We start from the raw sequence: 15,218 nt of genomic DNA on the forward strand, positions 1-15,218 counted from the left end.
AACTCAGATATGGTTTTCATGTGTATGAAGCAGTGACTTTTATTTCTATTTGGTCAAATGCTGAAGGGCATAATGATTCTGTGGTGGTTTCTTGTGTCTGTACGAACTGAGCAGTGTGTTTAAAACATGGCTCGAGTAGAGTTTTTGATATATACTTTCAAATGGTACAAGAACATTTATTTGATTCTCAAAGTAGAAAAGAGTTAAAAAAAAAATGAGAGAAAAGAGTTCCCCATGTCGTCAGGTATCAGCATTACATTTTTGACATCTCTTTCTTTATGTTGCGCCTCTGATTACGTGTGAACGGCTGTCATACTGAGGTCCTCGGCGACTGTGATCACACAGAAGTCATTAGCAGCTGCAGCAGTTACATGCTGGGGACTCGTGGAAGTCACCGCTTCCCTCTTTGTGGCTGTTCAATAAGCAGCATTTGCAATTTGCACCTACACCTGAAACATTAACGGCATTTCTAAATGCTTCCGTATTGTGCTGGTGTGTCCGTTCTTTGAACTGTAGAAACACATTCAATTACATTATGTCACGTATTAATGCATGTTGAGAAAAATAAGCCCCATTATTATTTAAAGCTACATTGTGTATGAATTTCTCCCATCTAGCGGTGAAACTGTATATGACAACCAACTGAATATTACTTTCTAGCCCTTCCTCCTACGGTGGCCGAACCCGAAATTGGCTCTCTCCATCGTTTATACGCAGCTGTTCTAGCCACTCCAATATTAACTTTGGTCTTGTTGCTTTGCCTGTCGCGGTGTCGTTTAAATTCTCTTTTTCGCTTCCCTGGCGAGTAATCTCCCCCAGGCATTCGTCACGGTGCCAATAGGTGTAAGAGGGCGAAATGCAGAGGTATGTCCCTCTTTGGCTAATGTATTTTAAAGATGGAGGCGCAACATGGCTGCCGTCATTCGAGCGAGTCGCTCGTATGTAGGGCTGGGCGATATGGAGAAAATCAAATATCACGATATTTCTGACCAAATACCTCAATATCGATACCGCAACGATATTGTAGTGTTGACTATTGGTGCTTTCACAAAATATTTACACAATGAGATTTTTGATAAATAATCTTGAGTAATGTGGATATAATGACAAAGTGGGTAAAGGCAAATAATAGAACAGTTACAACAGTCTGGTAAGTTCAGAAAATGACATCACTTTACTGTAATGCAGCCTTTAAAACCAGGGAAAGACAACACTTATGTCATAACGATATTACGTTATCCAAAATCTAAGACGATATCTAGTCTCATATCACAATATCGATATAACATCGATATATTGCCCAGCTCTACTCGTATGTATTCTGAATGATTCTGAATGTCAGATTCTACGCTTACGAGAATACTTTGATTAGTTGGTGGAAGTAATTACACATGAATGAGTACATATTTGTGAAAGAACAAAGGGGGTTTTGCTAAGAATCAACAAAAAAAATTACACAATGTAGGTTTAAGTAGATGAAAGTTCTATCCTTTTAGAGAGGGCTTTTAACTGAACTGCAAGACTCCTTTTAGCAGTGGCGTGGCTGAAGGAAAATTAGTGAGAAAGCCATATCAGACAGTCGATACAACGAAATAAAGTATGAAGTGGTACACTGTGTCATTTTACCCATTACAAATTCAGTCAATAAATTCAGATTTAAGCATGGCCGTGCATTCTTGACCTTGGGAAAACATTGCTGTGATAAAATATTCTAGACTCAAATATCACAAGGATAGAGTCAACACCTGCCACAAACTATTCAACACCTCATCCTTGTACACCCTAAAGACAGGGTCCCCGCAGACACAAAGGCCAGAGTGGTGTATGAAATCAGTTTCAACAGCTGTGGGGAACACCACATGTGTGAAACTGGGTAGGAGACTCACTGGAGGCAAGGAATGTCCTTTAATAATGTCTAATCAGATATTTGTATTTACCTGAATGCTGATTAAAGTTACTATACGTAACTTTAAATGTTTCTGAAACTGTAATTTTTCATCTGATGATCATAAATGACCTGTATACGCAAACGAGACTAACAGTGAAAAGAATGCTATTTTTATATAGTTTTTATCAATGCCTCTGGCCGGGTCCGATTTTTCCGGCGAAGTCCCACAACGATTTACAGCAGGTAGACGGCGCTACAGAGCACACATTCTGAAGGGTCACAGATTTCGGTGTAACACCAGTAAAAGCCTGAGTTAGTAAGTATGCAGCCAGGTAAAAGGCAGCAGGAGATTTCTTTATACAGGCCCTCTGTACATGTATAAATCGTCCTTGGGTTTCATGAAATGTGCTATATGAATCTAAGTTATTATTACGTTCGTTGCTACAACAAACTCTTAATGCTTTGGCTCATGACACAGTGACAGTGCTACCCGGTTTAGCTCATGATACATCTAAAAGTAGGCTAAGTTACCCTATGCAACACTTGAAATGCAACAATGCATCTGTAACGTATTCTCTTATTGTAAATTAATGATTTTCTGTCTGAGCAAAATATTCATTACAATATGACCTTCCGGTCGGTAACACTACCTCAGTAATACAGTGGGCAATACAGCTCCGTAAAGAAAAGACCTTTACGCAGCAGATGTGGTAAAAACACTACCACTATAGTCCAAAGCAGCCGCTAGAATCAACACAAACGGAAAGTTACATATAGCCACTATAATTATATATCTGACACATTGAAACTGAAACAGGTGCAGCTACTAAATTTGGCCCACCTTGTTTTTCACTAACTATTTCATCCAAATACTGAAGGACCTGATTCAGGCTTATAAAGTTGATGAGCTTAAATTATTGATATAATAAGTGAGAGTTTAACTGGGTGAATGCCGTTCTTGAAATTGATGGGACGCAATCCACAGGGGAGAAGATGTATCACTACAGTTACAGTTTCAACAACAGAAACCATCATTATCGATTCAATAAAATATGTCCAGGTTGCCCCCCCCTCCCTGATACTGATCTTTAGGATCGGCTTTGGACATCTCTAGTGGAGTGGAGGCTGTGAGATATGGTTGGAAATAAAAAGCTAAAAAGTGAACAATTACTTTGTATGTTCACATCTCAAACGACGCACATCATAGAGGCACGATTTAGCCTACATAAATCTATTTTCTATTTTCTTGCTGTACAAAAACACACAGAACTACTACTAGGCCTACTACAAAATCTCTATACATGTAAATAAGTAGTTATTTAATACTAATAAGATAAAATAATCCATTATTAGTCCCACAGTGGGGGAATTTGCAGTGTAACAATGGCAAAGGGCAGTAACAAGAGCCATCAGATAGAATAAAGCAGTAACCAGTAGAGAAAGCAGTAGTAAAAAAGAAAGATGTAATGATAAGATTCACAGCATTGCACATGAAAAAAAGGGTATTGATATTGCATATAATTCATATAAGAATAAAGTTTAGGCCTGCATGAAGAAGACACAGTGGGTGTATAAAATATACTGTATAGACTCTTATCTGTATGGTTGCCAGACAAAAAAAAAAAAGCCAACAAAGGACTCAGTATTATTATATAATTTATCAAAACTATTCAAATACAGCTCAGCTGTAATAGGCCTATAAACAAGAACAACATTCTCACAAACATCCACCAGACCGTCTGCACAGGCTGCAATTATTCAACCACAACCCACACAGTCAACAGCTGGACCAGCATAAAAAAAGGGAAAATTGGAGAAAGCAGAACACTTAAATACACATTGCAAAAACACATCCACGGCGGGACGTTTAAAAGGCCAAAAAGAGACTAGCAAGCAAAGAGCGATAGACAGGAAGACAGGTATCTGACTCACAAATCTGACGCTGAAGCCCGTCCTCTTTTTCTCCTCTCCTCTTTTTTTTGGAGACAACGCAGTGACTATCATGTCATGTGAAGAGTTGTTGAAGGCCTAACATCAAAGCGTCCGATGCTGCTAGCTAACTAAACACGACAACTGATATTAGTAACACAGGAGTAGGCTAGGCTAGGCTACTTTTTCACTTTCTAACCCGTTTGGTTTTTGTATTAGGCTATTATTATTTTTAATTAACGTACCTTGCTAACTGTTTTGTTTGGCTTCAAAGTTAATTTCAAAATCACAATATTTATTTTACGAAGTCCCGACTTACGAATCTCACTATGGCCACGCCAAGACCCGCCCTTCAATAGCATTTATTGGCCAGGCGTCCATGAGAACGCAAGGTAACGTAACCACATTTGTTCAGGTCCTATCCCCTGACCAATCGGCTATCCTAACCTTAACCACTCGAGGTGAAATGCCTAACCCCAACCAATCGTTTGGGTGCTTCGTAGGGCGGGTCTTGGCGTGGCCATAGTGGGATTCGTAATTTTGCGTCCCAACTGCCCTGGTACTTTTCTTCATCAATCAATCAAAAACAATCAAGTTCACCTGGCTTCCCTCAGGTAGACTCCACCTCGACGTTAGCAGAGCAATACCCTCTCTCACCGCACAGACTGACTAACATGCGCCTGCCGTTACAGTCCAGAGGGGCGCTGTTTCACAATTTGAGGACCCTCAATAAAAAAGACTGTAAGAAGAATTCCCATAGATTGAAATTTAAATAGGCCTATGACAAAAAAATATAAATACTCAGCATGTAAAAATGTATGAGATACTAAGGAGGAATGTTTTGGATTTTGTATTGGGTCTAATTTTTTGAATCGGGTCTAATTTTCTTGGGGTCTATTCAGATCATCTCTGTTCTCAGGTCCATTTCAGATCAGGATCTTCTTTATTGAACATTTATTCGTGCATGTTGGGTTTGGATCCATTGTTTTCCATAGGTTCGCTTAAGACCTCTAGGCATACTTTGCGATGTTTACAGTAAACAGAAAGTAGTAGCAAAGCGTGGAGTTTGCTTTTTTCATAAACACACGCCTGTGCGCTGCCGTTTGTTGGAAGTTCAGCTGGTTTGTCTGCCTTTAATTTTCACCTCATCAGGAGGCTTGGACAGAAAACATGTGACATTAACACACTAACAAAAAAAGAAGTAGGCTATATCATTCAATAACATTAAAGTGGTGTGGACACACATGCACACATGTGAATGCTCACACAGATACACACTGTGTGTGAAACACATTCACACTGCAAAGAAATTGATACACGCATTCCCACATCCATTACACTAACAATCAATAAAGATGTACACATTCTCATACACACAAAAACACACACACACACACACAGACACACACAGCGTGCCATTGGGGGTTTGATCGCCTCTGTGTCAAATCAATGCATTCCTTATTAACAGGCTTTTTCTTGTCTTCTCCTCTCCCTTCTCTCTCCTCTTTTTTCCTCCCATCTCCTCCTCCCCTTCCTTCAGCCTTCCTCTCCTCATCCCTCTCTCTCATCTCCCCTCCTCTCCTCCCTCCCCTCCCTCCCACTCCTCTGTCAGAGAGCAGATCTGCCTGAATAATTTCTTCCCCCTGGAACCAGCTCTGCTCTTTAATTCATGAGCCAGAGCGCGCGCGCACGAGAGAGAGTGAGAGAGTGTGTGTGTTTGTGTGTTTGTATGTGTGTGTGTGTGTGTGTGTGTGTGTGTGTGTGTGTGTGTGTGTGTGTGTGTGTGTGTGTGTGTGAGAGTGTGATTGTTTTAGGGAACATGTGAATGTGTATTTGTGTCTCAGGAAGTGAAAGAACATAAAAGAGACAGAAAGTGTGACACCGTCTGTGTGTGTGAGGGACTTTTTTTTATTTTATTTTTTGAAAATCCAGAATATATAATTGTGGTGTTTTTGAGGTCCCTGCATCCCCGTTTGTGTATATATTTGCATGTGTGTTTGCACGTTTGTTCATGGCGACCAACATGCACTGTGTGTGTGTGTGTGTGTTTGTGTGTGTGTGTGTGTGTGTGTGTGTGTGTGTGTGTGTGTGTGTGTGTGTGTGTGTGTGTGTGTGTGATCTTCTTTAACCACAGAAAGTCTATTTTTAACTTCAGGATGAAACTGGCTCGATTTGAACTGACTCCTCTGAATGAATCACTTGCTTCCATTCAACATTAAGTTCCCTCCACTTCTGCTCAGATGAATCATTTACTTCTTTGCCACTCTCAGAATTAATCTTTGAGCACTTTTTTTCCAACGTTTCCAAATTAATTATTTGGTTTATTTCAGTTGTTCTAAATTGAGCCATTTAGCTGATTGCAAATCTTAACTGAAACGCTCAGCTCATTAAAGCAGAGTTCATTTCAACTCCAATCAAAACAGTTTGAGTCGAGCTGCACGCCGTTCACGCAGGACGTGACTGGACTTCAGAGAAGGATGATTCCCTTTATTTCTTTATTCAAAGTTTGAACTAACAGTTTATGTGGTTACATTATTATTCCATTTTGCTTTAATAAAAACAAAAGAATATGCGGGTGTGCCCTCAAGGCTCTTAAAGCGCCCATATTATGCTAATTTTCATGTTCATAATTGTATTTTGAGGTTATATCAGAACAGGTTTACGTGGTTTAATTTTCAAAAAACACCATCTTTTTTGTTGCACTGCACATTGTTGCAGCTCCTCTTTTCACCCTGTGTTCAGGGCTCTGTTTCAGCTACAGAGTGAGACATCGCACTGCTGTAACATCTTTGTTGGCAGTCGCACATGCGCAGTAGCTAGGTAAGGCTCACAATTGCTAGCTAGCTGTTTCTCTAACTGCAGTCAGTACAAGGCAGGATTAGCCGGGAGACTTCTTCTAAACGAGGGCGCACTTTGCGTGGAATACCTGCAGAAGAGGGACATGTAAGTAGTTCTTTTGTAGATTAGGGTGAACTTGTGTGTGTTGTAGCACATTGAGAACGAGGGGGCTAACCGCTAGCATGCTAGCGCTAGCATAGTTTAGCCCCCTCGTTTTGGCTAGTGACGTAGAAAACCCCGCAGATTTTGACCAGCTCACCCGGAGACTGAAGGCAGGTTACATTCAGAAACCGGATCTCACCGGATTTTTTTTTCCAAGTTTGTATGCGTGTGGAAGCACCAGAGACACAAAATAACACCCCAAATCCCAGAAAAAAGTGATTTTTTTTCATAATATGGGCACTTTAACAAGCAGTGAAGGACCACAGGTGAAATGTTCATCTGTATTGTTTTATTGGCAATAACAAGAGCCTCAGTCACGGATCTGAAACTGATTCACAGGTTTCATTTCAAGCTGCAATACATTTTCTTTACTGTCTGAAATTCATCTGTTAATATTTCAGAAACATAGTTTATTAACTTCCTAAATCGTAACAACTTGCTGAGCAGACGTGACATGACTTTTAACTCTAATAGTGCAGAGCTTTTAGTCCCAGCAATCATCTGCTGGTAGGCGTAATATACAGATATTTATATATATATAGATATATATTTCTTCTTTTAGAATGAGAGATTAATTATCTCTGGTAATGTGTAATCTGCTATCATAATCTGGACTAAGATTTGAAAAACATTCTAATTATGTCACCTTTTCCCTTCTCACTGCAGCAACACTGCCTTTGCCAAATCCATCCGCAAAGGCAGCGCACAGTAGTTTTTTTGGGGTGCATGATCCTTAACTGTGTCTTTTGGTATCAATAATGAAGGAGGGCTGCATTCAACATATGCATTTTTAATGTGAAGACATTTAGTTATCTGTCAGACATAATCTTATCTAGATGAGATTTTTATAGTCTTGACTAAAGGCCGACATGAGTGGAAAATACATTAGTAAAAATGAATCACTTATTAATTGTATACATAATATTTGTGTAGGCTGATATTCAAACTGAGTTGCCATTTTGTTTGAGTCTGATATCATGTTTATTTTAGCAGTTTCCTGTTTGTGAGCCATCGGTATTTTGCTCTAATCAATAAATTGTGATTGATTGGTTATTATCAGTCCGGCACGGATGCTGAGAAAGCAGTTGCCCGGAGCGAAAAACTTTTATTCATGGTGATCTGAGAACAATGCCAATTTAAGAGTTAAGATGTATCCATCTTTAAGCTTTAAAGTGCTCATATCATGCTTTTTGGCCTTTTCCCTTTCCTTTATTGTATTATATATCTTTTTAATGCACCTTATAGGTTTACAAAGTGAAAAAGCCCAAAGTCCACCCCATCTCCAACAGAAAACACTGTTCACAAACTGCTCCAAACAGCTCTATTGTAGTCCAGCCTTTACTTCTGTGACAAACGTGCGTTATTTTGTAACACGTTATAATGCTCGCCTAGCTGCTAGCGTGGCACACCCTCATACTCTGCTTCTGACTGGCTAATAGTCCTTACCTAGGTACTGTCAGGGCACGCCCTCATACTCTGCTTCTGACTGGCTAATAGTCCTTACCTAGGTACTGTCAGGGAACGCCCTCATACTCTGCTTCTGACTGGCTAATAGTCCTTACCTAGCTACTGCGCATGTTCGAATCCCAACAAAGATGGAACAGAAGTGTGATGTCTAAAACGGGTTTATCTGTGTTTTAAGTCCCCAACGTCTCCTTCCAGGCAGCGCTGCCTGGAAGGCACTAGGATTAGGTAATGGTAAGGGTTAAGGTTAGGGTTAAAACTAACAAAAAGGGTTAGGGTTAGGTGCCTTGAAGTCAGTGGTCGCAGCGCTGCCTGGAAGGAGATGTTGGGGGCTTAAAATACCATTGACCTTAAAGCGGAGAGCTCAACACAGGGTGAAAAGAGGAGCTGCAGCAATGTGCAATACAACAAAACTATGTTGTTGTATTTTTTTAATTAAACCATGTAAACCTATTCTGGTACAACCTCTAAATACAATTATAAACCTTGAGCACTTTAAGAGTTCTCTTTTTATTGAGTCTACTTACAACAACCTGTACAGCTGTGTGAATGCATGGCTAATATTTCTATCTACATTTTTCTGGATCTGGAAGATCTGGAAGATGGTGTGTGTGACAAAGTGGGTGATGCACTCACCATTTGTCCCTTGTGCTTATGTACATTTGTCCATATTTATTTTACACATTGCTCTAGTTATTTTATATGGTATTTATTTCACACACCACTGTTTAGTTTCAGTTAGATTTATTTTGTTGTTTGTTCTTCTTCGTCTTTGTTCTTTTGTTTGGTCCGCTGTGCAGAAAAGTTTGGGGAGGAGCCGACCAGCAGCAGGGTGTATTTATGGTAATGATGATGTCATCACTGACATCATTAGACAGAACCAAGCCATGGGGGTTTTCTGTGTGGAATTGATTTTATGTGTTAACGTCTCCTTCCGGGCAGGCACTAGAATTAGGCAATGGTTAGGGTTAAGGTTAAGGTTAGGGTTAGGTGCCTTGAAGTCAACGGTCGCAGCGCTGCCTGGAAGGAGACGTTGGGGGCTTAAAACACCATTGAGCGGTTTCTTTACTATGTAAATGAGTGCAAACGGTTTCTAGCTTTGTCCCGATTTTAGTGAAGTTAGAAATGCTCGGTAGACTCACCACTGCAAGATAGTGGTGCAGTCCAGGGCTGATTGAGAGCCCTATAAAGGCAGTGGCATTTTGTTGCTTAGGGACAGGGAAGCTGATACAAACACATGTGTCGGGAAAGATTTGAGTGATTTTGTTGTACAAAGAGGAGGTAAGACCAGAGCTGATATAAGCACGTGCTTTATCGACTTTTTGGGACAGACAATTGGAAAAGCCTTGCTGCTCAAACGCACGCTTTGTCTCATTTTGTCCACGTAGGTTTTTGTTGTTTTGGCTCCAATTTTCTTTTGATAGTTTCAGGTTTTGTATTTTTTTTTTTTTTTATTTATACATATGCAACCCTGCAAATACATCTACACTGTTTGGAATTCAAGAAGTCTGCCTGCCTATCTTTGACGCTCTGGCTACGCTACACCAAAAAATCCTTTTCCTGATTCTATACCTGCAGTACAAAGCTTTGATTGGCCCACAAACCTCCATATGCTTGTGTCAACTTCAATCGACGGCTTGTGGTGACTGTTACATAATTGTAAAGAATAATAAACATTTACTTCATGGCTGAATCCAAATGGAAAAGGTACTGTACTGTTTGTGCCACCTCTTAAAAGCTGTGAAAAGAAGAAATTAAAGTTTACAACAAAATCTCCATACCTGCTGTTGTTCGATTATCAGCTGACAGAGATTCAGCATCCTACCTGCTGCCTCATATGCCGGCTGCACCCCCTTTAAGTACGTTACAAGCGGCGCATTGACACAAATCAAATAAAAAGAATTAGGGATGCACCGAATCCAGGATTCGACTTCGGATTCGGACGAATATTGTCTTTTTGACAGGGTTTGGTTTCTGCCGACCCCTTAGAACTTTTTTCCACCGAACCGAACCCTACGCTTGCACTAGGCTCGCTACGCTGGTCAACGTAATGATGCCGCCGTTGATTACGGGAAGGGGTTTCCGTAGGTGGAGTGTTCAATGCAGTAGGCTGTGAGAAAGTGAAAATGGAACTCGTGAGCGCAAAACGTGTTGTTTGGCAGTACTTTCAGTCAAAAGAAGGCCATTCAAGTCGAGCTACATGTTCAATTTGCAATGCCGATTTGTCTCGTGGTGGCGAGGACCCTAAACAATACACAACATCGCCGCTGTTAAAACATTTGGTATGAAACATCCGAAAGAATACGAGCTGAGCATGAAGGAATCTACAGACAGCAGCCAAAATGCTGCAACTTCAGGTACGGCAAAGGAAGGACAGTCACAGCGAAAAACTGGTGTTAACCAGACGACGACGATTAGTGTGTTTACTGTGTTAATGGACTGAGGATGGGAGTAGGATTCGGTATTCGGTTTCGGCAGAATCTTAACCAGTGAATTCGGTATTCGGCCGAACCCCAAAAATCTGGATTCGGTGCATGCGTAAAAAGAATCAAGGATGTGGACAGCGATTCAGACATCTGGAACCAGGCTGAACATTTTGATTTTGATTGATGTATAAGCCTTTGTCTAGTTTCTTACACAAAGCATTAGAAAAAAAACATTCAAAAGTGACTATTTATGTTGAGGTTTAAAGTTCAGAAGTTGAGAAAGCAATGTCGCCACAGGTTCCATTTCGCAGAGGCTCTGGAGCTTTCATCAGCAGATGGAGTTTTATGTTCAAATATCAATTTTGTTTTTCCTGAGCCCTTTAAGGAATCATCAATGTTGATTCCAGATAATACGATCTGTTCGAAGGCCCAGAATGGACCTTGCAGTGAGATTGTTTTTCCAAGCAACTCTTACGTTATTACCTTATTCATTAATGTTCCCATCGTTTCCAGTTATCTGCCAGTGTACCATCGCCCTCCACTCCCCCCTGGGTGACTGTGTGTGCAGTTCAATCCGATCTTTATTGCCCCATGAGATGGATATGGATTGCAGATGGAGTTAACAATAAAATAATGAAATTGAAATACACAATAAAAAGGCATAGTAGGAATGCAATAAAGTAAAGGAACACAAGTAAAACCACAACAAAACAACCAACAGTTTTATGCTAAAAAGAAACCCTGCAGGGAGTCAATAGCTGAATATACTGCGATAAAAAAAAAGTCACTTATCAGTGCTGCCGGTGTATCCACCAAATTATTTGGTGATGTTTGACTGACATTAATAAGGTCTACAAACCACTCTATTCAGTTCTGAGAAGGAGTCTAGACATGTCTTTCTGCAGCTAGTTAAAGGATTTTTTTCCCTGAAAACAGTTTACCATACATAGTTTCAAAATAGCAACTGGAAAACATCTTGTCATTTGGTGCTCTGTTTATTGTGGATCACTGTGGATATCATGAGCAAAGCAGCTACAATGGTATGAAAAAAAAGAGTAAAAGACAGGACTGCAATTCTTTCAGTTACACATCAACAGTAGGCTAAACATCCTGTTTTGGTGCCAGTCCCTCAGGACAATCGAGCAAAGCGCTCCTTTCTAAACTCTCCATTTTGCACCGACTTTCAATCATCGCGAAAAGAAATGCACCAAGAGAGGAGGAATACACAGCAATCTCTCCCCCGACCATAGCCTCGTGGGACCAGAGAACAATGCATCCAGCAGACAAGTTCTGTTATCAGTAAAGGGATATGATTTCTCCCTTTTCTCGGATGAAAAAAAAAAAGAAACCGTGCTCTCTTGGTGTCAGTATCACTTCTTCTCCTGCTATCGCTCATTACCTGAACATGAAACACAAATCTAAATACAACAAGTTCACGCTTGTTCTCTCGGGGGGTGGAAAAGTCATTGTTGGAAGTGTAGGAAACCATCTAAAGTAAATGTAGACGAGGGATTTTTAAGGGGAAAGTGGGATTCACAGAAAAAATAGAGACTTTAGCATAAAACAACTTCTGTATTGCGATGGAGCATCACAGACTGATGGGATCTCAGCGGCGTGCAGGGGAAAAGACAATGAGGTGATGACGGGAGGTCTGGGTCTTTATGCAGCAGCACTCTTTTTCCATCCACAGTGAAGTTTTCTTTTGGTGCAGGTTGTTGCCTGGGTGGGCCTGGTTGGAGCCAATCTTCCCTGCCCTTTTCTTTGCCCTCGGTGTCGTGCAGCTCCTTAACAGGGAGCAAGTGACAGCCGATGACCCACTCAGCAGTCAGCAGGGCAGACAAGGTGCTGCAGTTTGTCCTTGGAAGCAAGAGGAGGCCGAGCCAGACTGAATACCGGGACGCTTTTGATTATTGCCTCGGAAAAATTGGACCGGGTGGGTTGCGTGGTGTCAAGTTTTCTCAGATGCCACGGGAAGATCGACTGTTGTGCTTTCCAAATTAGCCAGGAGATGTTTTCGTTTCATCTGCAGTGGATTCAAGTGCAGTCATGCGCGCGCTTGTGTTTGTGTGTGTACATGACATACATACCCTCTGCAGAAAAGATTGATGTTTGTATGAATATGAAGAAGGCGTTTATAGGGAAAAATGGTCTTGTAGCAGATATAGTGATTTATGAGACTGCTCTTACAAACACAAATATCCTCAAAGAGAAGAGAGGAGTGGGAGAGAGAAAAAGAAAGTTTGCTTGAGGCAATATCACCTCTGTTGTCTTAAGATGTAGCCTTCAGCTATGCAGTCAGGAGTTGTGTCAATATAGGTTATTATATACCAACACTTTCCTTCGCCAGCTAAATGAGCTGCAAGGCGGAAGGGCGCCATGCATGACAAACGGCTCATAAATAAATATCTCCACATCCGATGGAATGAAATAAAGTCGCATCAGAGCAGGCTCACTGACAGCAGAGAAGATGCTGACTTGGTGACGAGTTTGCAGCAAAGGATGCTGTTGCTAGAGTAACTTCATTGTCTCACTCTGGGATTCGTTAAAGCACACCACTAGTAGCCCACTGTCATTATGTGGGCGCCCCATAACTGAGTAAATGTTGTCCCTTATACCCTCGAAAAACTAAGGCTCATTAAAAAACACAAGAGCAAAATGAGAGCCCAAAAGAGCAGGCGTGTGTGACCTATTTTGGCTCGTGGCTTAGTTAGCTGTACGCAAACACACACACACACACACACACACACACACACACACACACACACACACACACACACACACACACACTCTCTCTCTCTGAACAGTGAACTGAGACAGGATGTGGATGAAGGCCACACGTGTCAAGTATGCCAAATGAGATCACATTAGTAACGTAACTGAAATCTAATTAAATCAAGTTGAATCAGCAGCTGACGTGGTGAAACCCCTGCTGGTTGGCTCTCCGCCCTGCAGCCATGACACGATCTCACGCTTCTGGTTACGAAAGGAGTTTTCCTCTTAGCGGGAGTTGAAACACAATGGACTGCTGCAGCCCTGGTGTTGCAGAGGTTGTGGCTCTTCTTCTTTGTCTGCCTTCCCCTAATTCCCCCCCAACTTAGAGCTCAGAGACCATACGACCTGCACAGCCAAGGTTTCCAGATAGGCCTCAAATTTCATCCAGGCAGTAAAAGTCATATCAAGGGTATCCTAATTGACCAGTGGTCTATACAATCAAACTATTAAATAGAAGCAAAATGCTAATAAAACAGTCTTATGCCCTCTGGCCAGATGGTGGCTCAGTAACAACCGTTTTTTATGAGTAGGACAATTATTTGTTAACCACTATATCGTAGAAACAAAATTCTTTATTTCTCATGAATACACTGCACACCGACGCATCAGTTTCTTACACACGTGATTCTTGAACATATTTAAATTTTCTTAATGGTATATGTGTGTGTAAACTCCTCCTAAATAATGAATCCAATCATCTCCAACTTTGGCCTTCTCTGGACTCAAGCCACACTTTTTGACTTGCTTGTCTTGATAATTTTGGTTTGTACGAGTCAATCAGTTCTGTGGCATGAATCTGACAAAATAATAAAAACTTGGTGCTTTTATTACCTTAACTCTGCAGACAGAATATCTAGGATGATTCAGATTTCCATTGAGAGTGCTTGCAGTCAGCCAGCTGTTTCTAAAGACTACACTTATTCTTCTTGTTCTCTTCTGATATCAATTATATGCTCTCATATGTTGGAATTTTGGGTTGTACTTGACCACCAGTGCCTCTCTCATCTGTTACTTCTCAACTGAACTGGCACATACTGCAATACTGACACCTGGTGGTTCAACACTAACACTGCAATGAAATAATAGACCCTGAGTGAAACCCCAATACATAAATATATATATATATAAATATATAAAAATACATAGACATATATTATAATATTGTGGAATATTTTATGGTACATCAGTTGATATCTTCTACAAATAAATATAATAAATTTAGTAGGCCTACATTTCATTAATGTTTTTAGATGATTTCTTTTCCTCTGTGTGACAGTATTGGCTGGTCTGTCTAGAATAAGGGATTCCAACCTACATTACAGATTTACCTGGTTAAAGGTTAAAAAGGTAACAAAATGCTGTAAAATCAAACAAATACAATAATAAAAAAACAGCTCAGTAAATAGCAATACTGGGTTATATCAGGGTGGATAGCAAATTCCATATAGAGTCCAATCAAAATATAAATGTAGGCCTGTACACTTTTTAAGTTTTATTATTAAGAAGAAGAAGAAGAAGAAGAAGAAGAAGAAGAAGAAGAAGAAGAAGAAGAAGAAGACATACTTTATTAATCCCCAAGGGGAAATTACATGTTTTACTCTTTTGTTAGTTTGTACACACATTACACACAGGCTTTATTGCGAATATTAATTATTATTTATTTATTTTTGCCATTGGTGGAAAGTAACTCAAATACAAGTATATTTTTCAGAAAAGAAAAGAAAAAAGCCCTGTACTTG

Source organism: Perca fluviatilis, chromosome 19 (genome assembly GCF_010015445.1).
Source record: "Perca fluviatilis chromosome 19, GENO_Pfluv_1.0, whole genome shotgun sequence".
NCBI classification, from domain to species: Eukaryota; Metazoa; Chordata; class Actinopteri; order Perciformes; family Percidae; genus Perca; species Perca fluviatilis.